Raw genomic sequence first — 27118 nt, 5'->3', positions numbered from 1 at the left:
AGCCAGGCAGAGGAACAGAGAATTTGGGTGCATCAAGCAGTGATTCTTAGGAAAGCTGCTACTCTTTGGAAATGTAACTGTAATTGTTTGGCCTCTCTGCCTGCCTGGGAATGAGCATGGCCCCTGAGCGTTCAAAGGCTGGCACTCCCTAGCTTCAGCTATTCACATTTGCTTCTAACTTTAGTTTCAGCTCGCATCTCCGAGGCTCCTGAATTGTTTTAGCCATGTTAGATTCGATTTCTGTCTCTGCTGTGAATGCCCATTCTGTTTTCATCCAAGCAGATGTCCCGTGAGCTCCACTTAACCCAGTCTATTACAGAATTTATTTTTCTCATCACCAAGCTACATTTTTCCTTTGATCCGTTTAACCAGGCTACATTTGCTCTCTGTGAGGCAAAAAGCAGAGCTATAGCTGGAGGCACTTACTTGCTCTATGACTCTGAAAGAAAAAAAGTTGCAAGTATAAAACCGTATTTCTCTTGCATGCGTTCAGAAAGGCATACACAGCTTCTGAGAGTGCAGGAAAAAATGATTAGAGCCAAAGGGTGCCATGTTCCACTTTTTGTATATGTGAAACCTGGGGCAATGCCACACACCCACCCACTCACTGAAAGGTCCCACAGTGTGGTATTAGCAGCAGCTGCTTATGGAGGGGTGAGTCAGTGCAGATGATCCGTCCAAGATTTTTCTATGCATAATATTAACTTCAGCAGAAATATGACACTGGTATTTAAAACTAGATATTTTTTTCCCTACATAAAATTAAACTCATAAGGAGATAATCACACCTTTCTACTGGAATCAACATTTATGCCAGTAACTTTTGTCACACCACCAATCCATCTTCATCTCTGTTTGTTTTACCAGAAGTTATACTTTAGGCCAAATTCTCTGAGTTTCCGAGATCTGCACAAAATCCCATCTCACCACTTCCCTCACTTGCTATACCTCACACGTGCCTCAGAGCATTATCTGTCCCTTGGAAGCTGCCAGCTCCATTCTACTACCAAGCACGACTTCTTAGAGGCTGTCTAAGCCTTTTTCTTTTCATCTTAAGGATATTGTCTTCATTGCCCAGTGGGGAATGCAGCACCTACCCCACTGAATTTAAAACTTGAGCAATAGTCTAAGATCCAGCTCTGACCCAGGACAGACAGGTCTAGTGGGCTTAAGAAACTAGTGTGCCTGATAAATCACAACTGCTGATGATGCTCTGTACGTCTGGGGAAAAAAGGCAGTAGATGCCCTAGAAGCTGGTCTTTAAAACATACGTGAGGTGATTTTTCACACTTGGATAGGGTGTTAGAATCTGAAGATAGAATCTTCCATTTGTTCAATGTGTGACATCAGAGAGTACCATAGTATGAACAGAAAAGGCTGAGACAGGGAAAAGACAAGTTCTGTGTGCTCATCTAGTGCAGACGAACATGTACTGACCTGTGTAAACCACAACCCTCCTCATTCTGAACTAAAATAATGATGATGAGGATAACGTCACTGTTCTGGTATTTTATTATGAAATATTGTTAACTGCAGCCCGTATCTGTGTTCAAAAAGAAGCAGTCTTATGAAAATAATTTTACTCCGTTCAACTAATTTTGCTCTGGTAAAAGTGAGTCTGGCACTCCTTTGCATTGGTCATTAGAAAAGAACTGCTTTCCTTCTGTGTGAGAAGCAGTACCAGATCTCAAGTTCTGATGAACTCAAGTTCTGATGAGCTCAAGTAATGAGCTGTAACAAAGTGATGAAGATGCAACGAAGAAACAGGCCCAAAATTTCAATACTAGTGGCTGCAATTTCCTGTAAAATTCCTGAGTGCTCAAAGTTTCTATTTCAGATCAATGCATAAATTATAATTTAATTTTATTGCAACTTTCACTATGTCCCTAGAAGCACAGAGCTGTAATTTGCCATTTAGTATAAACAGGAGTATACTTTGCTCTTGCTTCACCAAGTAACCTCATTGACTTCAGTGAAACAAGGCAGCATGAGACCAAGTCTAACTGAAATTTTAGTATGCAAACTATGTTTGCTATTTATGATACAATAACACATTTTGAAGTGAAAGGTCACGGCTGATCCAATTACATTAGAGCATAAAGACAAATTTGGTCAAAGAAGCAGGAATAGTATTGTGTGTAACTGTGTTCTGCTTTAGTGTATTTTATTTGTTAGCATTTCTATCCCACCAAATTACCAAGTTAATGAAAAATATTAATACACTACCATAGTGCTGTGCTTTAGGTTAAAAGATGGCTATAGCATGCTATAGTTCTGCTGTTTAATTTAGATCAGATAATGTAAAAGGAGATCTTTCAAGTGTTTTTTGGAAACACACTCTCTAAGGAAAGAACATATAAAAGCATGCTCTATAATTAACCAATATAGCAGTGTTTCAAAGCAAATGTTAGAATATTAAATAAGTGAAATTTAGGGTTGGTGCAACTCCAGTGAAAGGATGTAACTGCTCCAAGGTCTGCAGGCAATCCTTAGAGGTTGTATTTTCACATCCCTGCACCCATGTTTTGAAGAGCACGCTCAGCAGCCATTTCACCTTCTCTCCCAGCCTTCAGTCCTGTTCTGGGTGGCATGACTCCCCTTAACAACATATCATGATCATATACATATCAAAGCACTCATGATACAACAGTTTCACAAAATAACCCAGAATTCACAAGTTTCATGTTTATGAAGTCCCCAACTGCCAGACAATACTGTAAACATATAAAAATATCTGCATAGGCATTTTGCCTTACAGCTTGGCAACACAAAATCACTGTAATTATAAGTAATGACGTTTCTGTCAGGCTTCAGTGATGGGAAATCTGAAAAAAAGCTACTCACAGGGAACATCCCTCTCCCTTCTCCATGCTGACATTTATTTAACCAGTGCTTTCCAACAAGGGCACAAGGAGAGCTTTCCAAAGAGGGCACAGCCTGAGTGAGAAGCAACAAGGAGCTGTTCCACCCACATTTGTGAGTCACTGAAGAGCTGAAGACCCCTTTATTAACCAAATTTTAGGAGGGGCTAAAGCAGGGGTAAATTCTGAGCCAATGGCAAACAGTGCAGAGGACAGCCTCAGACTGGACATCTCCCGCTGCTCCAGCAAGCATTAAGACAAGTCCTGTAATAGGGGATCCACAACTTTGGGTGATTTGTCCTTTGCCTATATTACATCACTGACACAAATCCACATGGAGATTTAGATTGTGTTCTCTTCCCTATGTTTTCTATTAAATCATGTTTACATAGGATTAAAAACAGCTGCTAAGTAAGGCTCCAATGGTAATGTGAAACAAACAAAGTTCTTTAGATAGTACATGCAGAATTTATATCCATCAGACAGAATCAGAGGAATAAAGCAGGTCACAGTAAGGGCAAGTCAACTGCCAGACATAACCTCAACTGGTTAGGGCAAAATAGCATTTTTTAATAGAATCATAAAACCATGTAATAGTTAGGGCTGGAAAGGACCTTAAGATCATGCAGTTCCAACCCCCGAGCCATGAGCAGGGACACCTCACACTAAACCATGCCACCCAAGGCTCTGTCTAACTTGGCCCTGAACACCGCCAAGGATGGAGCATTCACAAGTTCCCTGGACAACCCATTCCAGTGCCCCACCACCCTTACAGGAAAGAACTTCTTCCTTATATCCAATCTAAACTTCCCCTGTTTAAGATTTAACCCGTTACCCCTTGGCCTATCACTACGGTCCCTAATGAAGAGTCCCTCCCCAGCATCCCTATAGGCCCCCTTCAGATACTGGAAGGCTGCTATGAGGTCTCCACACAGCCTTCTCTTCTCCAGGCTGAACAGCCCCAACTTTCTCAGCCTGTCTTCATACGGGAGGGGCTCCAGCCCCCTGATCATCCTTGTGGCCCTCTTCTGGACTTGTTCCAATAATATACTAGGAGATGTTAAGCTTTCCCTGTATACCCTCCGTGTTTGAGCCACATGGTCATGGATTGGCCACAAAAAGGAAACAGAGATAGTCCATGTCTGTCTGAGAAACACTAAATAAACATAGTCCACAGCTTCCACAAATCTCCAGCTTTGCAGCCTTCACAAAAAAATGGAGTTTTATATTCTGCAAAGCAATGACACTTTCTTCCTAGCAAATCAGAAAGTAAACCCAAGTAGCTACGTAGCCATACGACTTTAAATAATGTCGTATGCTGAAATATCATTATTTCTTTATCAGAAGGTTTAAAACGAACAGGTACCTAAGTGGCTTGGAAGAACACTTGGTGAGGTTTGCTCACTGAATTTTGCTCCTGCCTAGTTCTGATTGGTTTGGGGTGTGAAAACAGGTTGCAATTTTATAAAGTAGGACCCCTATTTGACAACTGAGAAAGTGAACATTGTCCTATCCCCCTTCGGCAGCAAAAGCAAACATTGCCCATCTAGTCGTGGGAAGAGCGTAGAATTGCCTGGCATCTCTCCTACCAAATTCATGACCAAATAGTGAAAGCAATCCAAAAGATTCTAGGAGGAGGAAATGCCTGACACCTCATTCACTAACAGCTGACTGCAAGTGTGTGATAAATTACATTTTCTGATGTTTTCCCAGACTAGCTTTAAAATTCTGAAGTGATTTGATGTAATCTATTATTGGAATAACAACATGGGCATTGTTAGAGAAGTGCATTTCACAAAACTGAAAGTTTAAGAAGCACAGCCACTGCACAGAATTTATACTACTTTACTTGGCAATCTGTGGGCAGATTTATCACTTGTACAGCTGTTCCTACTAGGATCATATCTATAGCAAGTGTAGTTTGTGCTTGAGGATGATACAAAGTTTGCAATAGCACTCCAAAACCATTCTACATTATAAAAATCACTGAGCAGAGTGATTTGCTTACTGTGTGAGTTGATTGGATAGTCTGCTCTGAAAAGCTCCATTTCTCTTCTGCTGATGTGCCTTGGCTTTCAAAGTCCTTCATCCTATTTCTTGTATGGATGATGTGTCATCTGGTCTGTCATTAATGTTCTGAAGAGGGTAGAACTTCTTTTCTCCTTAATCATCATCACAAAGTTCACAAAATCATCTGTTTTGAACCACCTCAAGTTTGAGTTTCTAAACTAAAACTTGACAGAAATGTCAGTGTTCTGTTCAGACAGAACATGGCAAGGACATCTGGAAGCTAGGGAGAATTCAGTAAATGTCCTACACCTGTCCTATATGGAGGTTCATCAAATTAGTAGCTTGTAGCAACAAAAACTACACAGCTTGACTTTTAGCGGGTGACACATCTCCCCTTGACGCCCTGGCAGCAATAGGACTTTCAGTGCTTTACTTCAGAGTCTGGGTGAGCAAGAGTCAAAGGGAACTTTTAGAACAAAATAGAAAATTTGAAATAAAATACTCTAAATAAGTACTGGAGATACATTTGCATTAATAAGCATTTATGGACAATTATTTCTTCTATTTATGTCATGTACTACCTGCTGGCATCTTATCAAATGAGATCCCATTAAATTAAGTTTTATCCCTGAACTTAAAAGCTCAGAGTCTAATGAAAAAAAAAAAAAGTCAAGCTAAGGAAATTACATAAAACTGTAAGTAGAGAGGAAAATACACAAAGTAGGAAGGATAATGGGGGCTAATTAGCAAATTTACTAAGGCAGACTCCATTTGCAGGGAGAAGTCTCACTTTTTGTGAGACAATATTATATAGCAGACAAAAGAACAGACATGGGCTTAGGCATGCAACACCAGCAAGGCCTGAAAAAGAAACCACAGCCTTCAGCCTAAAGGCAGCTTAAGAAATTTCCACATTTAAATTAATTATGGTAATAATCTATAAAGTTTGAAAGAAAAAACACCCTTGGAGAAGAAGGTAATGTTAGCAAAAAGGGAGATGATTAAGTCTTGTGGGATAAGCTTGGCAGATAACCAATTAATTACTGTCCTTGGAACTCCAAGGGTGTCTTACACTGAAAAATGCGTTGTTCCATAAAAAAGAGTATCTACTGAATACATGATTTGCATTCAAGAGCCCTAAGAAATTTCTTTCCCAAGCTCATCTTCCATGCAAGGATGATGTTAGGGATGAGACAGTATTCTAACAACTATACACTTTTGTCTGTTCTCACATATTTTAATGAATTCACTCAGTACACAGGGGTTGTTTCGTTTTCTCTAAAGAATTTTCTTAGGAACATCTGATGCACTGGAGGGAGATTGTTGCACCCTGGAAATCCAATGTGTACGAGACACTCCATGCCAGGGAGCATTTATTGTAGTGTGTTTTGCATCTATTTCTTGTGTAATGTCTGCTTTATTTACTGTATTTTAGTCTGTAAGAATTTTCTGATGACAACAGTAGCAAGAAACAGCAGGTTGTTTGAAGGCAAGGAGAGGGATCTCTGGAAAAATTATTTCATTGTATGATCTACTGCCAGGTGAAATTATAATTGAAATATAATCAGCATCTAGTTAATTTGCCTGCTGTTTTATACCAATGTAAAAGTCAAACGAATTGCATTCATGTTAAATAGATTTGCTTAAAACAGATGGGGTCAAAATATAGATATTGATATGGTGTAGCCCACCCAGAATATATATCAAGTTTAATTTTATTGTGATTTTTTCAAGGAACTTTTAAAAGGAAGTATTCCCTTAGACACAAATATTCATTTTATTTGACACAGAGATTTCCCCCACCTCCTCTATTTTTGTTCTCTTAAAAATGAATTAATAGATTGACAAAAGAAAACTGGCCAGTAGTTTTGCCATAATAAAGGAAGAACAGAATGAAAGATACAGCAAAGCACAAAAAATGTAACAATGAGGCTCTGGAAATCTCAGCATCTCATTCAAAAGTACTCGTCGCTAAAGCAAAGTTCAGGATCATTCCAATGGGAGTTGTGTCTGCATAAGTATAATGAGACCAGAAATGTCTTTGAATAAGAAATAGCCTAACTTTTAGTTAATTACCTGATACCAGAGCTTTTAAAAGTAAAACGAGGCATTTCCTTTTGAAGTTTTAAAAGAATTCTAACCCTAAAACTCTATCTATCAACTTAAGCAATGTTCTGTTTACTTTACCTTGAAGCTTTGTTACCAAGAAATCAAAGACATTATTGTCTGAAGACTGATTTCCCATTTTTAAACGTAGATCTTTGGAAACTACATTCAAATTTCCAAGTTTTATTGATAGCCCTTTTTGAAAAGTGGAGGAAAAAAGATTCCCAGAAAGATAACTTTTCCAAGACAAATGTAAAATAACAAGACCTTAATTTGCATTTCAGTGACCCTAATATTCCTTGAATGCTGCCTGAGTCAAGGCATAATGGCAAGGAGCTCATATTAGTACCCTTACATATATAGTGTCTGGATAGCATAAAAAAATAATAATCTGTATTCCTCAAATCAATTTGGAAAAATGCTAAAAGCAATTCTAAGTAATTGAACATATTACAAAAACCACAGAAAAAGTATTTGCACTCACAGTTCCCCATAAAGAACAGGCTTTTCTGATGGCAGCAGAGGTTGAAAGAGACAATGTTCCCTTGTGGTGTATCTCCGGGGAAGCTGGAGAATGCTCGAAAGGTTGTGCAAACCTACTGCCTAGTTCACAGCAGAAGTCAGCTTCAGCTTGTACCATGTCCATGGTTCTTCAGACCTGGCATGCAAAAACCCCACTGAAAAGCATGTGCAGGTATGTCCAAATAATTGCCTGGAATTTACACTCTTGTATTAGGCTTCAACATGTATGTATAGTTTTGAGAATTTTCTCCACAACAGCTTAGCTACAATATAGGCCTTCAGTATTTTTAGTATTTAGCATGGTTATTACTGAAAACAAGTAAACAAAATAAAATAGCTTCTACAGGCTGGTTTTTTCTGATTTGGGAAAAAAAATTTAATTCATAGCTCACAAACTGCTCTCTGCAACTGTGCTAGAAAAAGACTGAAAGGAGAACCTTTTGTATAAAAGAGAAGGGTGAGAAACCTGGCTGTGTGACTGACAATATGATATGGGCTTCTACTGTACATAACATGTTTCAGCATCATCAGCGTTAGATCACCGATGCAGGTTTTCTGACAGACAGATAGCATTGTCATGAGCATGTGCATTAGGCAACTGCTGGGTATGTTTCTTTTGATAACTTCAGCAGCATCTTTATCTCAAATCTTAATTTTAAAATCTGGAGCTGTCGTTTGTCAGAGGGGTGTTTAGGCTTCCTCTAAAACCCTTGCACTTTTAATGCTAACCTGCTGGTGCTAAGAAGCATTTCCACTGAATGTTTTATTCAACAAGACTTAAGAGATAGTTTTGTCAGATGTGCTTCCTGTCATCTTTTATTACACTAAATCTTTTGATATTTGAGCAGAAAAGCTGGAAATAAGGATGAAGGTCAGTGACATGCAAGGAATATAAAACTTTTCTTTTACTATTCCCATTTTCATATTTTCCACCAAAACTGCAAATTGCAAATGTCAGATAACACGAGTTTCATTTTTATTTTAATCGCTTCACTGTACGATACTATAACAACTGAATGGCTACGAAGAAGATTTATCATGAGAAACAGGGATTGTAGTCTGACAATTCTAGATTACTGTTCTCTATACAGGGAATTCAGTGCTAATTGTGCAGTTTATGTGATCTGGTATTTTCAAAGGAATGTTCTAATACATTAGAAGGCAAAAGCAAATATTTAAAGGTTTGGAACTCAGATGAACATCTTATTTTCTGAGACTGCAGTAGTGAGCTCTGAATCTCAAGTGAACAAACACACTTTCTCCAGCTATTCAGTATTTACATTTCTTATCATGGCAAGAAATAAAAAATAAGATCTATTTAATTATTTCACAAATTTTTAAATGCTCCATTTTAAAAATTAAAACAACCTTTTCACCTCAAAACGTGTTCAGATCTATAGTAATATGACTTTTGGGGTTCCATTCATATCAAAATTCTGATCATTAATTTTCCCACCACTTTAAGCAACATCCTCATTAAAGGAGGTGCAGATCTTTAGCTAAAGCCTGAAAATATGGAAGTTGCACTGATCAACAACTGTTGCACTATCTAATGAGCTGTCACATTGGACTGTACATGTTTACTCTTACATATGTCAGCATCTCCACTACTGGCACCATCCATCCTAAAGAGTCATTTCATCAGAAACAGGCTACTTCTCTTCCCTCTTATCCTGGGTTCAGCTGTAGCAGTTATTTTTCTCCTTAGTAGCTGGTGTAGTGCTGTTTTTTGGCTTGAGTCTGAGAACAGTGCTGACAACACTGAAGTTTTAGTTGCTGCTAAGTAGTACTTACCCTGATCAAGGACTTTTCAGTCTCATGCGCTGCCAGTGAGGAGGGGCACAAGAAGCTGGGAGAAAGCAGAGACAGGACACCTGACCCAAACTAGCCAAAGGGGTGTTCCATACCACAGCACATCATGCCCGGTATATAAACTGGGGGGAGTAACCCAGAAGGCCAGATCACTGCTCAGGTTGGGCTGGGTATTGGTTGGCATGTGGTGAGCAATTGTATTGTGCATCACTTGTGTTTTTTGGGGATTTTTTCCCCTTCCCTTTTTAGTTTTATATTCTCTCCCCTTGTTATTTCTCTTATCATTATTAGTAGTAGTAACAGTGTTTTTGTATTATACTTTAGTTACTGGACTGCTGTTTTGTCAACCTGTGGAGTTTACATTCTTTCAATTCTCCTGCCAGGAGCAGGGGATGGGGGAACGGGAAGGGGAGGGTGGACGAGCAGCTGTGTGGTTCTGAGTTACCGGCTGGGCTTAAACCATGACACCACTGCAGACTAGATGTAGTGGTTGACATATAGGAGCTGTATGTGCAGTGGCTGTAGCTTAGTTGTCATTTCGGAAAACCTGACAGTTACTTTATCTTGACTGCTTTAGGCTCATTTCTGTGCTGTTTGTAAAGCATAACAGGTAACAGAACACAAAACAGAGTGGACTTATATGCAAGAGTATCAGAAGTCCATCATCAGGATTTTAAAAAATGCGTTTGGCTTGTCTTCGTTGGTTTTATATTGTTATTTTTCTAATACAAAGTAAAAACTCTAAAGGCCTTAATTATTTTTAAAATAATGGTACTTATATTAAAATGCTTGAGAGCATGAAAACCTTGATTTGGATACAGCCCAGTTCCTTACTGCCATTTGTTGTTACATTTAGCTCCTACAGTTGCTTAACAAAAGAATGCAGCATCTTATTCCTAAAAAAAAAGCATTATAGAAGTGGTAAGCAGACATGCTGGATATGGACAAGGCTTAGGGTAGTGACAGGGTAGATAGAGGTGATAATGAGAATTTTAAAAGTAACAACAGAAATGAATGCACAGTCATTTGTGATCTGAAAAGTGTGGGTCCTCTTTGAGTTAGCCACTGCTTCCTTCAGTATTTACTAGATATGATACAGTATACAGGGAGTGTAAATTCCCATCTGGTATTTAAAATCGCAGAAGCCTGACTGGCTCTTTAAATGTTATCACATGTTAAAATTGGAAAAGCCAGATGTTACACTTACAAAGCCAATGTAAGTCTTCCTAAAATCCAAGAGCTGCCACTGCTAAATCTAATCTGTCAGCATCGAACAATTAACCAGTTAAGCAGCATAACTTTTAGCAGAGAAATGAAGCATTGTCTGATGTGAGATAAACAGGCATTGCCAAGGCCAATTACAGGCACAGGAGAGAGAAAACCAGGCATCAACAGGACTTTCAAATGACCTCGGTCAATTAGCCTTTCCTCAGAAGACATGCTGGGTTTCTCTTCTTTGGAGTCTATGGCCATGCAGTTGCTGCTGATCAGACACTGCTATACACCCCTGGAAGCTGCAGATGTTCAGTAGTTAGCTAGCCTTCCACGAGGCGTCACAGGGATCAGAGTAGAGCTCTCTTTCTTAGAACTATATCTAACATACCAATCTACACTCTGTTCAAAATACCTGAGGAAAAAAAAAAACAAATATAATAACAGGCCTGAAAACATACTAGAAACATACTGTGGAGTAATTTCAGAACTATTTAATACTATTTTGGGTGCCCTTCAATAAAAGACTAAGCAACAAAAAGCTTACAAACATCACAAGACCCATCCCAGTAGAGAAGAAACAGAGATGGCAGCAACAAGAAGCAGCTTGAGACTCGTTTATAAATTTAAATGTCAAAACTGCAACTGGAAACTATATCCATATGTGCACATGATCTTGGAGCAGAGAGAACTATGAGCAGCAGAAAGGAAGAATCTCTCCTCAAGTAACCTCTGACAACACTGATTGTGTAAATGCCATAGTCTGTAAGGAGCCACTGTAAAGAGCCACAATCTTGCTAAAACAGCTTTTCTCAGCCACTGAAAAGCACTGCACTCCAAGCTGCGTGGAAGTTGTGGGTCCTTCTAGCTGACTTCAGCTATAGATAGCTGGGCTAGGTTTGCTCCAGGAAGGTCTTGTCTTATGAACTGGGATACAAACAACTGCATTGTTCAGGCAAACCCTCAGGCAAAATCTTTCCTAGAACATTCAGTAAAAGATACATCTGTTCAGGGCAAAAGAAGATAACTCCAGATAACATTATCAGGCATCCACTGTAAATCAAAGAACTCCTCCCAAATGTTATGCCTATAATTAAATGCTCCATTTAGATAAAAGGCAGAACAGCAAAATGAGCTGCATGTTCAGTTTTAGCTGGCTTAGAGTACTTCTGCAATCACCTTGTTCTTGCTCATCAAGTCTTTAAATTGCTTAATATCCAGTGGACATCAAGAAAAGTTTCCATCAAGCAGGAGAGCAGAAAATGTGTTATTAGGCTGCATACAATCACAGTTAATATAAACACCTCCTGAGCAACTCTTCTACCACTCATTGTCCTTGAAAGCTCAGGATTCTCTCAGACCATGAAAAAACACTGAGAAAGTTTAACTTGCATGTATATATGCCTTACCACTTCTAAAAGTGAGACACAGAACTGGAATATTTTATATTTTGAAGCATACCAAAATATAAAGCTATCTGTGTTCACATTCATGCTAACCTGAACATGTACTAGTTGAAATCCTTATTGACTTCTGAAATATTAGAACAATTATTGTGCTACAGCTGCTTCAATCATTTAAATACCTTATCCACTATTGAGATCAGGCACATTGCCATTCATAGGGAGCTTTAAAGATGCCGATCCATAACAGTTTTACATGACCAGTTGGGAAGTAATGGACAAGTTACAGTAAGAAAAAAACAGGGAGGAAAGAACCTGGCATACTGTGTTCAGCTTTGGGCGCCCAACACAAGAAGGATGTAGCCCAGGGAAGGGCCACAGAGATGATCAGAGGGCTGAAGTACCTCTCCAGGTGAAGACAGGCTGAGAGAGTTGGGCTTGTTCAGCCTCGAGAAGAGAAAGCTCTGGGGAGACTTTATTGCAGCCTTTACATACCTTAGGGGGGCCTAGAAGAAACAGAAGGACTTTTTACAAGAGCATGTAATGATAGGACAAAGGGGAATGGCTTCAAGTTGGAAGAGGGTAGTTAGATAAAAGGAAATTCTTCATTAAAGGGTTATGAGACATTGGGAACAGGTTGCCCAGAAAAGTTCTGGATGCCCGTCCTTGGAAGTGTTCAAGGCTGGGTTGGATGGCGCCTTGAACAGCCTGCTGTAGTAGAAGCTGATCCTGCCCATGGCTGGGGGTTGGAACTAGATGAGCTTTGAGGTCCCTTCCAACCCAAACCATTCTATGATTCTATGAATTGCAATGACACACCTGAAGCAAATAGTGGCATTTATGTTGTTCTCCAATATTTTTAGTCAGACAAACACAGAGACACGTTCTGTAAAGCAGTGCAAGCTGAAGTGGTCTATTACACAGCAGGTAAAAGGCATAGTTTATTCTAGAATAAGAATTGCTCAAGTCCAATTAGAAAAGCTATAGTGCTGAAGATAATGATAGAAAGAAACTGTTTTCAGTAAACACTTTGTTTCGTTAAATCTGTAGAAGCATCTGATCAGACAGCAGCAGTTTTAAATAGAAACTTGAGTGATTCTTGTCTTCTCCAGAATGGTTTTGATGAAAATCTTTTCATCTACATGAATTGAGCTCGAAATTAGTGTTAGACTAACACTATGCATGCAAATCATTCTGAAATCTTCACTAAATCTGTAATATCTGTAAATTACTTTAGCTCTATCCTTTACGATCATGATTTCAGAGAAAATACTAAGTACCTAAAAGCAATTCTCAGATGCACTATATCAAACTATTCTGTTTATGGGGAGTTAAAAATAGATTTTACAGTGGTTTACAATTTTGACAGCTAACAATACTGAAAAACAGGGAACTGTGTGGTACCTCTCTAGTTTGCTAATAGGTGTACAAAAGTCAGTATGAGCTTTCTGTGGACACTCCTGGATTTCTGGTAGAAAATTACAAAACTAGGTTCCCAGGCCTTAACGCAGATCTGCAGGGATGTCAACATGAGAGGTAAAACTGCTAGACACTGGCTCTAAAGCAGAGCTCCCCGCACAAGGGTTTTGTGCCCGCCACCACTGCTGGGAGGTGCTTTCAAGCCAGCCTCCAAAGCACCCCAGGTCTCCAGCTTCCATCTTTTCCAGGCTAAATGAGTATTGGGTGGGTGAGAATACCATATGCAAAGTATTGGTTTAGCACCGAAAAAATCCTTTACTGTAGTGTTGTAGCACCAAGAATCACCACTGCTTTCATAAAGGAGTTATCCTGCTTTGTAGCTTATCGGATGAGAGGAAATAAGCGAGCACTGCAAACAGGAACAAGATAGTGCCAAGCATTCACAGCTGTTATTAAGTTAAATTGTATTAACAGTGCTGAATTTTGTATAAACCTTGCAACAAAGGGATAGTAGCTGTACTAATAAGAAGTATTTTTCCTAGGTAGGAAGAAAGGATTAAAATAACACTCTACAGCAAGCTACTACAGCCTTGCGGTCCTGGCAGAGTTGTATTAAAACAAAAAGTCATAGTCCTTAAAAAAAAAATTGCTTTCATTCTCTGGCATTTAATCTAAAATGTCAGTAGTAAAGCTATAGCAAAATGAGTTTAATAGACTATGCAGGCACTAAAGATCAACTGCCAAATGGAGACGAAAGGCAGAATTGAAATGCCCTGCTATATTCTTTTTCTGCATGTATCAGGTAAAGTTACAGCTAAACAAGGTCTAAAAATACTGCAAAAGTAACTTCGCTTTTCTCAGCAGGCTTTCAGAGACTTAAAGGAGATGAGCCAGCAGAGATGATTTAATTGTTTTTGAGACTGTTTTCTTATGAGGACTGTAAAATGCATAACCTATCCTACAGAAGATTGCCCATTCTCTCTGAAGGGCAGTTTTTAAACAGCAGATGCCTAGAGGCACTGTTATTTGATAGGAACCTAATTTGTGGATAGCATTTGAGGCTGCAGATGTCAGCTGTATAAAGACAACTCTCTGCAGCCTCTCTCTCCCTCCAGAACTTGAGATGTTGGAGCATGTTGAAATTTAAGACCCTCTTTGGTGTCTCTAGAGGTGTACACAGAGAGGGGTAGGTGCCTTAGAATACATAATCTTGTGCTGAAATCTCTAGCTTTGTGATACAAAGCAAACTTTTTTGTCTTCCATTTTATCTACCGGTGTCGCTGACAAACGACCTACCCCTCAATTCAATCTATCTACCTTAAGAAACTTGCAGTTCCGTTCTTGTCACTGCTGGTTTCATCATTCCTCAAATTAAAAGATGATATGCCTAAACTTTTAGTTACTTGACCAAGGCAACTCAGAAACCATTTTTCATGTCCGATACCATCTGATAGCTTTTCTTCCATAGAGCCAGATATAGCTATAATTTACAGTTTCCTGCCAGCCAGTATAATAATCTGGTATTGCTTGAGGCAGGAAATCCTTTTGGCGGTCCTAATAGAGTGTATAGGGTACCTAAAGAATGTTTGTAGATTTTGGCTGTTGTCATATCACTAAGGCACTGAAAATCTCATCTACACTCCTTCCAGACAGCCTAAGTTAGCAACTCTACTCTTATCTAGTTTGTCAGATCACTCCTGAAAACAGCTCTTGTTTTTTGGAGGTTTTTTGCTGTGTTTTATAGCTCATGGCAAAACAATCTTCTTACATGTGTTTTTTATACAGGCTGTCACTCTGAAGTACTTACAAAATATTATGTAATACTGAATATCCTGCTCTCTTCTGCTACATGGCAAAGATTATTTGTAGTAGTTTACTAAAAAGGCAGTGTATCAACGTATTATTTTTATTATAAATGTCAGCGCAGTAGTTTTAAGTCACCACCACTTTGACTATTTGGGATTGTTGTAAGATTGAATGAACACAGTCCCTGTAACAAAAAGTGTTTATCACAAATAAAGAAGTTAAAGCTGAAAGATGACAGAGATGATTGACTTTCACCAAGTGTTTTTGTCTCTAAAACTCTCTGTAGAATACAGTGACTAAACTGTGTGCACATGCCACTTTCAGGGGTAGTTTTCTTCCTAGATGTGTTTAATCACTCTCAAACACCCAAGAGCCAGAAGGTGGATCGTTCTGCCATCTTACAAAAGTGCAATTCATATCAGGTTTATTTTGAAGATGAGTGTCAACAGGAAGAAGACTCAAATATCAGTCTGGTGAAAAACTACACACTCTTTAGCTGGAAAACTGTTCTCATTTTTATCTCTATTTATAACTTCATTTAGATGCAAAATGTTATTTTTTAAAGTTCCCTGGGAAATCCCAAACTCAAAGTGTGTTTCAAAAGCTAATGAATGACTTAATCACAACCATGGAAGAAAATCAGTTGTGACAGCAAATACTTCTCCGTTTTACTTTAGATGTAATATAGAGAAAAATCACAGGCAAACCCAAAGCATTATTAATTTTAGCTGACCTGAGGGATTCAGCAACTTAGGTTTGAGGTACAGAAGAAAAGATGAGCTGCATACTGACCCTTTCCATCCTAATGGTGGACACTTTAACCAACATTTGCAGTGAAAACATACCAAAATTCATCACTCTCAAAACATTTGGATGAAACCTGTTAATAGGATTGGCCTGATGACAGAGGTCTGACCCTACACACAAGAAGTGTAGGAACCTGATGAGTAAGTGATTGATATGCTACCTTCAAAACTGCAGCTTGGGATTGCACTTTGCCACAATATTATACAACCCCTGGCAAGCAATGAGCAGTCTAACTCTTGTTACACCATCTGGAGAAAAAAACAACAGCAAAAAAAAAACCCTGACACATACTCTGTTTTGGCAAAGGCATGTGTGGGAGAATAGCCTACCTAAGCCAAGAGCTGTCTTCAGATCCTAAAAAGAATCTGGCTGATTCAGAGGCTTGTGACAGCCCCTTACTATGTTTTCATTTTACATCAAAATCAGAAAATCACGTCAATCTTTCAAATAGCAGCACATTCTCAAACACTATACTGTTCATGCCCTTTAAAGCTGCTATATACACGTTTCCAGTTAAAATCCAATTAGATTTCCAGTTTAAGTTCAAAGTGATCTCAGGAGAGTCAAAGGATACAAAGAATCATTAGGTACTGTGAAAACAAATAAAAAAAATGGGCAAAAGGGAGAGTAATTTTTTCAATACTCAAAAAGTGCTCGAATTGACTTCCAAGACATTTCAGTCATCACTGAAATTTAAAACTAAATATTTAATAGGCAGGCAAAGGCTTTTTGGTTTATTACTTGTTTGCAACCAATACAAGAGGAAGACCATTTGCTTGGTCTCATCCTTGTATAAGAAAACTCTGGAGGAACAAGGGGAACCCTCAGCTTTCTGATGATCTGGTGACATTTGGGTGACATGGTTTAGTGTGAGGTGTCCCTGCGCATAGCAGGGGAGTTGGAACTAGATGATCTTAAGGTCCTTTCCAACCCTGACAATTCTATAATTCCATCTAAGGCAGGAGTGTGACCATGAAAACAGGTCTGCCCCATTTTGGCCCATCTGGCTTTAGGCTTATCATACCCCTTAGCTGTGCTGATCCAGGCTTTTGCACAACCATGAGGCAAATCTGATTTAGGAACTGATCTGACTAAAAGTATTAACAAATGCATGGATATTTTTATGGCAGTGGCAGCTTACACACACATGCTGTAGCTCTAATTTCCCAGGTACAGATGCAAAGCAATGGTTCCCATCTTGTTCTCATGTAGTATTTCTTAGCTCCTGAAGATCGTCTTCAAAGACAAGGCACAAACAGCTGAGGGGCAAAGCATTCCCTTTTCTCTTCCTTTTGCTCCCGTGGCCTGCAGGCAGGGACTGTTAAATCCCCCTCAGCCACTAAGGGGTTTCTGACTGCTGGGAGGACCATGTCCCAGGTGGAGGTGAAGTGCTGCCTCCTGGCAGCCTGGGCTGACCTGAGGACAAGCAACCTTGGCCCTGCCATGTGCCCAGCACCACCCTCCACCACTCCCCCATGTTCTGCAGGAGGAATGGCTAACAAGGGGGTGAGAGGGAAAAAAGATGACCAGGAATAAAGTTCAGGAAAAATAAGAAAATAATTTTACATAAATCATCCCCAAAACTTGCTATTTGGAGTTAAATTGATCCAGCCAGTGGACAGGGGGAGTAATTGAAATGGAGCTCTTTTACCCAGTTTGTGCGTATTTTTCACAGAATGAATTAATGCCTCACTGAAAAGGTGATTTGCAGTTGGCGTTTCAGGCAGCCTTAATGCCTGGCTCTGCAATGGGAATTATTCCCATTGTTGTTCACACAAAGGGAAAATAAACTTAACCACTTGGCTTTGTTTTCCCTGAAATATGTGTCTAAGATCACAGCTTGGAGAGGAAAAGAAATGGCAGATGGCAACATCTTCGCAAAGTACATGCACTCTGAGCTATACAAATTAATTTGTTCAAAGAAAGAGAGAAGGAGAGAGCTTTTCTTGCAGTAAGAAATAAAACACTAAAGTTCTCTTTAAAAGTACTGGGGCAGTTCCTAGTTATGTTATATATGCACACAGCCAAAAGAAATGATCAAGAAACTCTTTAAAATTCTTGCTCTGGGGCATTAGTCTTCATTGCATCATTACCAAGAAAGGCTTTTAGAGAATAATTTGAAATGTGGATTTAGGTTGTTTGTCTTCCCCTCACCATACAGTATGGGGAGGCTTTGCTCTGCACACCCCAAGCAGGATTGCCTGTCATCTTTTTTGTACCTGGCAGAGTTTAGCCAGACACCCCCTGCCTCTCCAGCAGATCTTCCCTGCTTTGCACGAGAGTGCCAGGAAATCAATTATTTTCTCCCAAGCAGCAGGAAAAAGCATTACTGATGTTTGCATCAACTTTCATGTTTCCTGGCTTTTTCCATTTGAGGAGAGTGAGTCAGAGCACACCTTGTTCCTCGCTAGATGGAAGGTGCCAGAAGAGACACTGCTGTGTCATCTTATGGACTCCACATCAAGTGTTCAGTCACACAGCAAAGCAGTTCCTCCCATGGCCCATGCAATCCCACAACAGTTGGCCTGGCAGCCCCTTTACAGTGTTTCTTATCATTTTTGCTTTGTCCTGCCTTTGATATCAGAACAGCTGGGAAATAAATGGAACCACATATTGCAGGGTGCTTTCAAACTCTCTTTTGTTCAAGAGATCTCTCTGATTAAAATAGTGCTGAAAGGAGACCACCGAAAGCAAGATAAGGTTTAGGATGTTGAGGGAGACCTGCACAGTTTAAACATGCTCAGGATGTTCCTTGTTGTTTCCAGCTATGCTATGAGCCAAACACCTTCTCCAGAGAAGGTCTGAGTTCATGTTACTTATATAGTACTCTCCTCTGATTCTACTCAAAGAGTAAGCATCTCCAAAGTTTGGAAAATGATCAAAAGGGGGGTTTGATCTTATATAAGAAGAAAAAGAATCTCCCAGAAGAATGTCTCTCTGTGAAACCACTCTGTTTAATTCTTACAGCCCTGAGGTATGTATCAAGATTTGGACCCTTAACTCGCTTGGCAGATTTTATTACTGTATTACCTGCCTCCTTGGGTTATATAGCTGCTCACTGAACTTGTGCTTATAAAATTCTTGAAGGTCCACAAATGGAAAGCTAAGAGAAGCAATCTATATTTTTACACTGTATATTCATGTACCCTTTTTCTCCTTAAGGCTTGGCCTTGAATACATGGGTAACTAAGGTATGATTGTATGATTCCCCTTGGGCCCAGTGACAGAACATATTTACTGTTTATTGCTTCACAAAGCTGGTTTCTATCAGTAGCACATTATATTCCTATCCAAGCAGGAGCCAACACGTCCCAAAGAAAAGTGGGGGATAAAAAGAGAATTTTATCTGTTGAGCTGCATCAGAATCAAGGCAGACAGCCACCCTCAGTGTCAATGATGCTAATGGGACAATGCACCAAAGCAGAGCTAAGAAAGCAGTGATTATTCTACACTGCGTGCAAGTCACTGCATAATCTGGAATGGCGCTATAATCGCATGCTTTACCCATGCCACAGTGGAGACTCAGTAAAAGACAAGCTAGGATGAGGAGAAAGACTGTTTTCCCTGGTTTTCAACTTGGAGTATGCTTCAGGCCATCCTTGACATACACCTATGTTTTGAGACATCCTTCAATACAGAGAATGAGTCTACATTTACACCTACATCAACCCACTAGGAGAAACACAATTACAGGTGGAGAAGCCAACTGGAGAGTTTCCAATTATTCTGAGAAGTTGCAGTTGCAATGGTTACGCTTCCCTAGTCACAATAGAAAAAAAAGAGAAAACAAAATGTGCTGGTAGCATAACGAGCTCACAGAAATGGGCACTGTCATGTTTAAGTAAAGACAAACACACGTCTGCACATTAGGAAGAAGCTTGCTTAACTCTTTTCCTAGTTACCAGTCACTGCAAATACCACTAATTAGGAAGGTTCACAGGCAAAAGATATAAGAAATCAGAGTTAGTATTCCTGACTGCTCACACAGTTCTTCAGGATTTGAAATTTATGCCCCCTAGAGAAAACTTTGAAAGCACACATGAAGGACATCTCTAATGACGTAGTCAGTTGAAGCAGGAATTCAGATTTACTCTTTACCAGAAGGCAGTTCATCCTGCAGCTTTATTAGATACCCAAGATTATCAGCCATATTCTGCCCAGCTGGGAGATAAGAGTTATTAACCAAAAATTTCTCACAAACTGTTCATCAATACCAGTTTGTGAGAAAACTCCCTCAATTTTTGCCTACAACTCTCACACAGCTCAAGTTAAACTCTGATCTGAGCATAAATGGAAAAGCTGTTAACTGGCTGCTTTCTCCAGAGACAACCAGGTTTCTTTCACTGAGATTCACAGACAATGGTCACAATTTTTATAAAGGGTATAAAGTGGAAAAATAAAGAAACATTCTTTTGGGAAAGAGGTTGAACTAAGTGGGCATAGCTGATAACCCAGAATGGGTTTACAGTTTAGCTAAGGAGGCAGCAACCCATTTACAAACCCAAACAATATTTTTTCAAACTTGTGTCTCAGCTGAGGATACAATTTGCTGCACTTTTGAAACACAGTAGAAGAATGAGGACAAATTTACTCCTGGGGATTCACAAGTATATATATTTACCAATTTACTGCAACGAGCACTCTTTTATTTGATTCATCCAAAAACCTCCAGTGACCGTTAGCTCATTTTTAAATCCTTGCCACAAGAGATATGTTTGAGTGTATGTTCTATGAATGTGTAAGTGTAATGGTGTGCAATGGTCCTTTCAACCACAAGCTTCAGAAAACGAAATGCTGACAAATTGTTAGGGGTCATGTCTGTGAAATGTTCCATATGTGCTAGCTGAAAGAGCCTGACACTACCTTGTTCTCAAATGTTAATAGCTCTGCAGAAAATGCCCTCTTTGCAGCTGAAATTTTTCTTGTTCAATCCCCAGTGAAAGTAGGTTTTCATTTACGTTCAAACAAAACCCCATCTACCATTTAGTAATGACTAAGTGAAAAGAAACATGTCTTTATTGTGAAGGCAATTATATATAGCTAGCAACCAGAAGTGCTGGCCCTCAGCTGCACTAAGCTGGGCTGAGGTTAGTGGGCCTGTGAGCATGCTCACCAGCAGATAATTACACCAGCTCATTAGCAGGAAAGCACCACTTCATGTATTTAAGACAAACAGACAAGATGACAAAATGTCATTCCAGATTCTTTCAATGCAAAGAGGAGGTTAATCCCACTTTTCCATGAGGACTATCCCTTCTCAGCAAAGTAGCTTAGCTGGAAAGCCCAGCTGGTACTACAGGCATTCAGTGCTGCAGCTGGAGGGGAGGGGGCACAGCCAGCTGCAGGCAGCTACCACCTGCCCATCTTGGAGCTGCAGGTATTTGTCTCTGCCAGATTTAAGGCGATGCTATCAGAAAACCATGCCCAGGGAAGTTCCTGTAAACTGGGGAATCTCAATCACAGCTAACCCATCACCAAAAGGAAAAAAGTGTATGTCTATGTCTAGGAAATGCTTTTCACGTATTTGAGAACAAGTCCACTGGCTGAAATCTAAGCCATATTTTCCAAGTTGAAGACAGTTGTTTGGTTGGGAGGTTTTGTTATGTTTCAGTTCTGTGAAAGATAGGTGCAATTTTGAAAGTAAGAGCTTGTGTTAAATGTATCACAAGTACTTCACAAAGGGAATTAGAAACCTGAAGCCTAACTTATAAATAGCTCATGGTGACAAATGCCTCACAAAATTAGCTTCACATTAATTACTGTAATGCAAGCACCAAAAAAACCTGAACTGCAACCTGCAGGCTCCAGGATGTCTCCAACATGGCGAATATTTCAAGGAAAAAGAAAAAATAAATGCCCATGTATCCATAGTCACAGCATCCAACAATTTCGTTGGAAATCTGATAACATCTTATACTTTTTCCAAAGCACAAAAAGTTGGAGCTATGCTATGTCATGGTCACCTAACATTTACAAAAATCTGTAGGCTCATTGCTGTGGAAAAAAAAATAGGAAAATAACATGAATTCTAGCTATTTTTCAGCCTTAAAAAAAATATCTCCATCATTCACTGGTAAAAGATATATAACAATAAGTATAGATATCACACAGCTATGCTTGAGATATGGAAGAATCCCTCCAGTAACTGTCTGTCAATAAGAGCTATGCTCTGAGGTTTAAAAATGTATTTATACATAGCAATAATTAATGTTTCCAGCCTCAAGTGCCCCAAGTTTTAATGAGGTTAGAGGCAAAGTTTCCCAAGTGTCATGACTGACACCTTAATGGGCAAGCTGGATTTTAGAACTTTTCCCAGTAAATCCAAAAGTTTCAATTGTTTGTACTTTTCCTCCAATGCCCTGGTAGCATGTGAATTATGGGAAGTAGATTCATTATCCAGTTCAGTGTGCTAGCATCACCACAGACATTGGAAGTGTGATTTCAGGTGTTCCAGTCTTCAAATAATTGTTACCCCTCCTTTCTGTGACAAAGATTAATTGACAATGGCAGTGCTGCTAGGGTAGGCATCTATATAATCAAAGCCACTGTCATTTATTCTTGATGTCATAACCCAGACCGCTGTTTCACAGGCATCGCTCTGAATACAAAGGTAACGAAATAGGGAAGTTTAAGAAGGGTAAGGCAGGAACAGCAGTGTATTTGATTTCAAACACTATTTCTGGAAGGAAGTTTAACCAACTGACTCCAGTAGTTAAGTAAAATTGTTTCATGAGTAATAAAGATTTTGTTAAAGCAGTTGTAAAGGTTCCCCCCTCCCCCCCCCCCCCCCCGATTTTTCTGGTTTTTTGTTTTTTTTTTTTGGTACTCAAACCCTCTTTTTTTTGTCTTATACTTTCATTAGATGAAAAATATTGTAATGAGTTTGGAGGTGACATGAGCTAAAGAACCTTGCTGTGATATTTCACAACAAAGCACAGCACAATAGCTAAAGAAAATAATGATTGTGTCTATGGCAACCCAAAGTGAAATCTGTTATTTGCATCAGTTTATAACCATACTGTGATGCAACTTAGGCATTAGTGCTGTAACAGGACGTGACTGATGTAATCACAAATGACCTATCACAACATGACATCACAAAGCCTATTTTAAAATTGTTTCTGAAAAACATTCATGGGGAAAAAAAATGCATGGATCTGACACTTGGCAACTCCTGGGCAACTTTAAAAGGAAAAAAAAGAAAAAGGAAAAGATTTCTGCTTAAAATGATTCTGCTCTTTCATTTTATGTTCTTCATCGCCTTTCCCTCCCCTTTAGTTAGAGCAAAGCATGTTGCTTAAAATGGCTGCTACAAAACTCCGCAGCAAAACTCCCATTAACAGCAGCATGCAGGGGCTCTGGGTAAATCACTTGCAATCAGCACTATAGCAAGATGGAACTGCTGATTGGCACATCCCACGTTCTGATATTATTTTGAGTTGAGTAAAATCTAGTTATTAACTATTCTAGATTAATATCTGACTAAGCATAGCCAGTTTGCTAACTCTTATAAAGCCATCCATCATAAAGACAGTCCTCAGAGCCTGGTCTGTCATCTCCTTCCGCATGGAGTCAGCTGAGTGATACCACTGTTGGGAGACTTTGGAGAAGGACTAGGTTTCACACGCTTTGACCAAGAGCCTTGTTTTCAAACAAATGACCAAAACATTAAGAGGGCTACTGAAAATGTAATGCTGAGAGATGCCAAAAGGGACTTTAAATAAATAAATAAATAAATAAATAAATAAAAACCCAACATTTCAATTTCCCACGAATGCCAGATTTTATGAAATTGTACTTTCTTTTTCTGGCTTGCAAACCAACTGTGAATACTTTGCTTTTATGAAATACCCAAACCCAGACAGGTGCAGCATCCAGTTTGGACAAGCTTGAGTCTTGATCTATCATCACTTTGCCCTCCACCACCAGCAGAGGGGGTTCTCCAGAGCCAGTTTTATTCAGAGTCAGCTTTCCCAGGAAGAAAATGCAGATGAAGCAGCCCCATGTAGCCACATCTAGTACAGACCAGGCTGTTGGTAACCACGATAGAAGGCAGCTACTCCCCAGTCATACTAAGGCCAGTTGTTATCACCCAACTCCCTGAGGAGTGCTCTGTGTGTAAGAAAAAACCCGCCTGAGCTGTGTGTGGCCAACCTAGCAGCTCTGAGGTCTCTGCTCAGAGAAAGCAGGGAAATCTTTTCTGCATAGAAAATACTTCCTGAGGTGCAAAACTTGGATGCAAATTTATAGCTACAAAGCTCCAGATGTACAAACGAAGCCAGAGAGAAAAGCTGCTCAAACCAACACTGAGATCCCACCTTCATACCTTGCCAGCCAATGAATGGTCTTTCATGCCAAGCTCACATTTCCTAAACAGTAAGTTAGCCCACTCCCATCAGCCATGGTAAATCTGACATTTGCATTGATCAGATTATTCCTAGATACTTCTTACATTTTTTTGATCTTCTGCAATTGAAAATTGTACTTTGCAGCTTAGTCATGGTGAAAACTTTAATTTGCAATAATTCATTCTGAAGCATGAGGAAAAAAAGCAATGAAAACAAAGTGTAACTGGTTTATGTAGGGTGACTCAGCACCTGAAGAACAGAAAATCCTGGTTATATAGAGATATACTAATTGAAAAAATATAAGGTGGAATATACAAAAAAAGTCCCTCATATGCAGACTTGCTTTCTTTTCTGCACTTGCAGATGTTGAGCTTTTAACTCTTAGACTCTGCAGTAGCTCAGTAAAGGCTAAAGAAGTTTCAGAAGCATGGGCACATTTACTGGAAGATTTAAAACCTGCATTTTACCTATGTAAGACTTAGAAGCTTTTCATAAAATTCCCTAATGCATAGTCATCCTTAGCTTTTGTTCACATTAAGAGCAGGCAGCAAATATTGAAAAATAATGTATAAGTCCCAAATTTATTTCCAGAGATCTATTGTTCAATTCAGCGATGAAATACAGCATAAACCGTCTGCAAATCAGCATTCATGAAAATAGAACTGTTAGTTTGAAAGAATCACTTGTTCAAATACTTGCTTTCACATTCAGTTACTGCCTAGGGTAAAGCCCACCACTTCTGTGAACAAGGAATGATTCTCTATGCACAAACAGCATATCTTAAAATACAGCCTGATTTTCAGAAAATATTTGCCCCTGTTGCCTTTGAAGGTAGGCATGGGAGGCAGGCCTCTTTTAACATAGGGCAACTGGGATGCCTCAAAGTGGAACTGATTTTTCTAAAAAACACAGACCTGAAATGAATGCTTGTACTTTTCTCCCCTCAACCCAAGACTGTGGCTCCCACATGTGCTACAGTCCCTCTCCACATATATCCTAGAGAGTAAGGTCTTCCTTTGCAGCACTGATTTAATTTCAGGCCCATTACACACAGGCACAGCAGAAGTATTCAGAATATTTAAGAAACCTTCAAATGAAGTTGCCAGAGAGGAGTTTGCAATCTCCTGTTAAATCACCTCTGCCATCTGTCCAGAATTTCCTCAAGAAATTACTATGAAAACATACAGCCAAGAACATAACAGCATCCACAGATTTCGTTATAGATGTGTTCTTAATGTTCAGGATAATTTTCTTCTCAACAAGATTCAGTAATAATCACAGACTTTTCTGTTGGTAATTTAAGGACTTCATAAACGTGGAAGACATTTCAGTGTCTTGGTCTGTATACAGATGAAAGCCATGATCATACAAAACTCTCACAAAAATCTCTCTTTGGGGAAAATGAGAAGAGTTTGCCACATTGAGTAAATAATTTAGCAGCTGCATTCCCTCTTTTATTCAGGGAAAGGAATAGGTACATTTTGGCAGAGAGGAACAGTGTTAATTTAACTCAGTTGGGCTCTGCCTAACAGGCTCCTGGGTGTCAGGGTAAGCTGCTGCAGCCTCCCTCGGTTTCTCACACAGGGTCATCACAGGCTTAGCATCCTGACTGCCTCCACTCAGCACCTACGTTATGCCTCAGGAGTAGATAGCGACATGGTATGGGTTACAACTGTGGTCAGGCTTCAATAGCTGTGGTTTCTATCATGTGCGTCCACCATGATCTAATTACATTAGTGCAACTGCACTTAGGATGGGCTTTCTTGAAAGAGAAATATCAACAACATTTCAGCAGAGACAGCAGTGTTCCAAAATATTGGCAAAATACTGCAGTTGGCGAGTAACTGTTGCTGAACTCATTTGACGTCTGCTTTAAAATTGCCCATGAACAGTTAGCAAGATTCTGAAATGTGTTCATTATCTGGAGGATTATTCTTGATGTGCAGTCAGCTTGTAAAAAGTTTGCTGCAAATACAGTCTCCATCAGGTTAATTACTCACAGAAGTTACAGAGTGCTGCTTTCTGTACTCCAACAGGGTGGCTTCTCTGGCTCACACAGCACAAGCTGTGAATAGTACAATTAACTGCATGACTTTGATGCACAATATGGAAGCGTGATGCTAAACATTTGCTTTTTACAATCATCTACTCTAGCAAAGTTTAAGCCTTTTATTACTTACAGTATGACAGCCAGGTTGGGAAAGAGACAGATTGAATTAAAAAGCTTTTTAAAACAAGGATCCAAGAGCTTAATATTGCTGATGCCCTGATAAAAAGCTTTCTTTCACCCAGAGAACAAAGGAAAGGAGGTGACACTTTCCTTTGCCTGTGCCAATATCCCCAAATATGATGCACCCAATCCCAACTGACAAAAGACAAAGCTGATAAAAGCTTTCTGCTTCCCTGTGACAACCCATATCCAGCTGCTAGAGGGTCTTCAAATTTCAACACCAAATTCAAGACCATCATGGCAAAACTACAAAATATACTGAATCCAGTATCAGGGACTAGAAATACAGTGTATTAGTGAATTTGCTACCCATTTTAATATTTAAGGCAGCTTTAGACATATATACTATTGAGTAGGTTAAAAATGTTCTGAAGAACTTCTGAGCAAACTGCTAAAGGATCCACAATAACATGTGGACATTGAAGAATTTTCGTTTGTTATTTAGATGAAAGTAGTGGCCTTAGTTCATAGACTTTATTCCTCCTCTTTTCCAAGTGAGAAACTAACAAAGTTTTAACACACTAATCCAAGCACATTAATTTTTACACTCTGATTTCATTCCCTGTAATTCACATCCTTGAT

General features: G+C 39.4%; 1 protein-coding gene across 12 annotated transcripts in view; it reads left to right on the top strand.

Moving 5' to 3' along the window:
- The window catches only part of B3GALT1 (beta-1,3-galactosyltransferase 1), a 204657-nt gene that overhangs the window by 172896 nt on the left and 4643 nt on the right, over positions 1–27118 (top strand). Inside the window, exon 4 of one of the 12 annotated variants that reach the window (XM_062604687.1) lies at positions 14461–14531. The exons of the other annotated variants lie outside the window; for them this stretch is intronic. The gene's annotated coding sequence lies outside the window, so the exon portion shown is untranslated. The remainder of the gene's footprint in view (positions 1–14460; positions 14532–27118) is intronic. 12 annotated transcript variants of the gene reach the window in all.

The sequence above is a fragment of the Pezoporus occidentalis genome, unplaced genomic scaffold (assembly GCF_034315485.1).
Source record: "Pezoporus occidentalis ecotype Australia unplaced genomic scaffold, CSIRO_AGI_Poc_V1 ctg88, whole genome shotgun sequence".
Taxonomy (NCBI): Eukaryota; Metazoa; Chordata; class Aves; order Psittaciformes; family Psittacidae; genus Pezoporus; species Pezoporus occidentalis.
The sequence above is the reverse complement of the archived record's forward strand: the minus strand, read 5'-3'. Positions and strand labels throughout refer to the sequence as shown.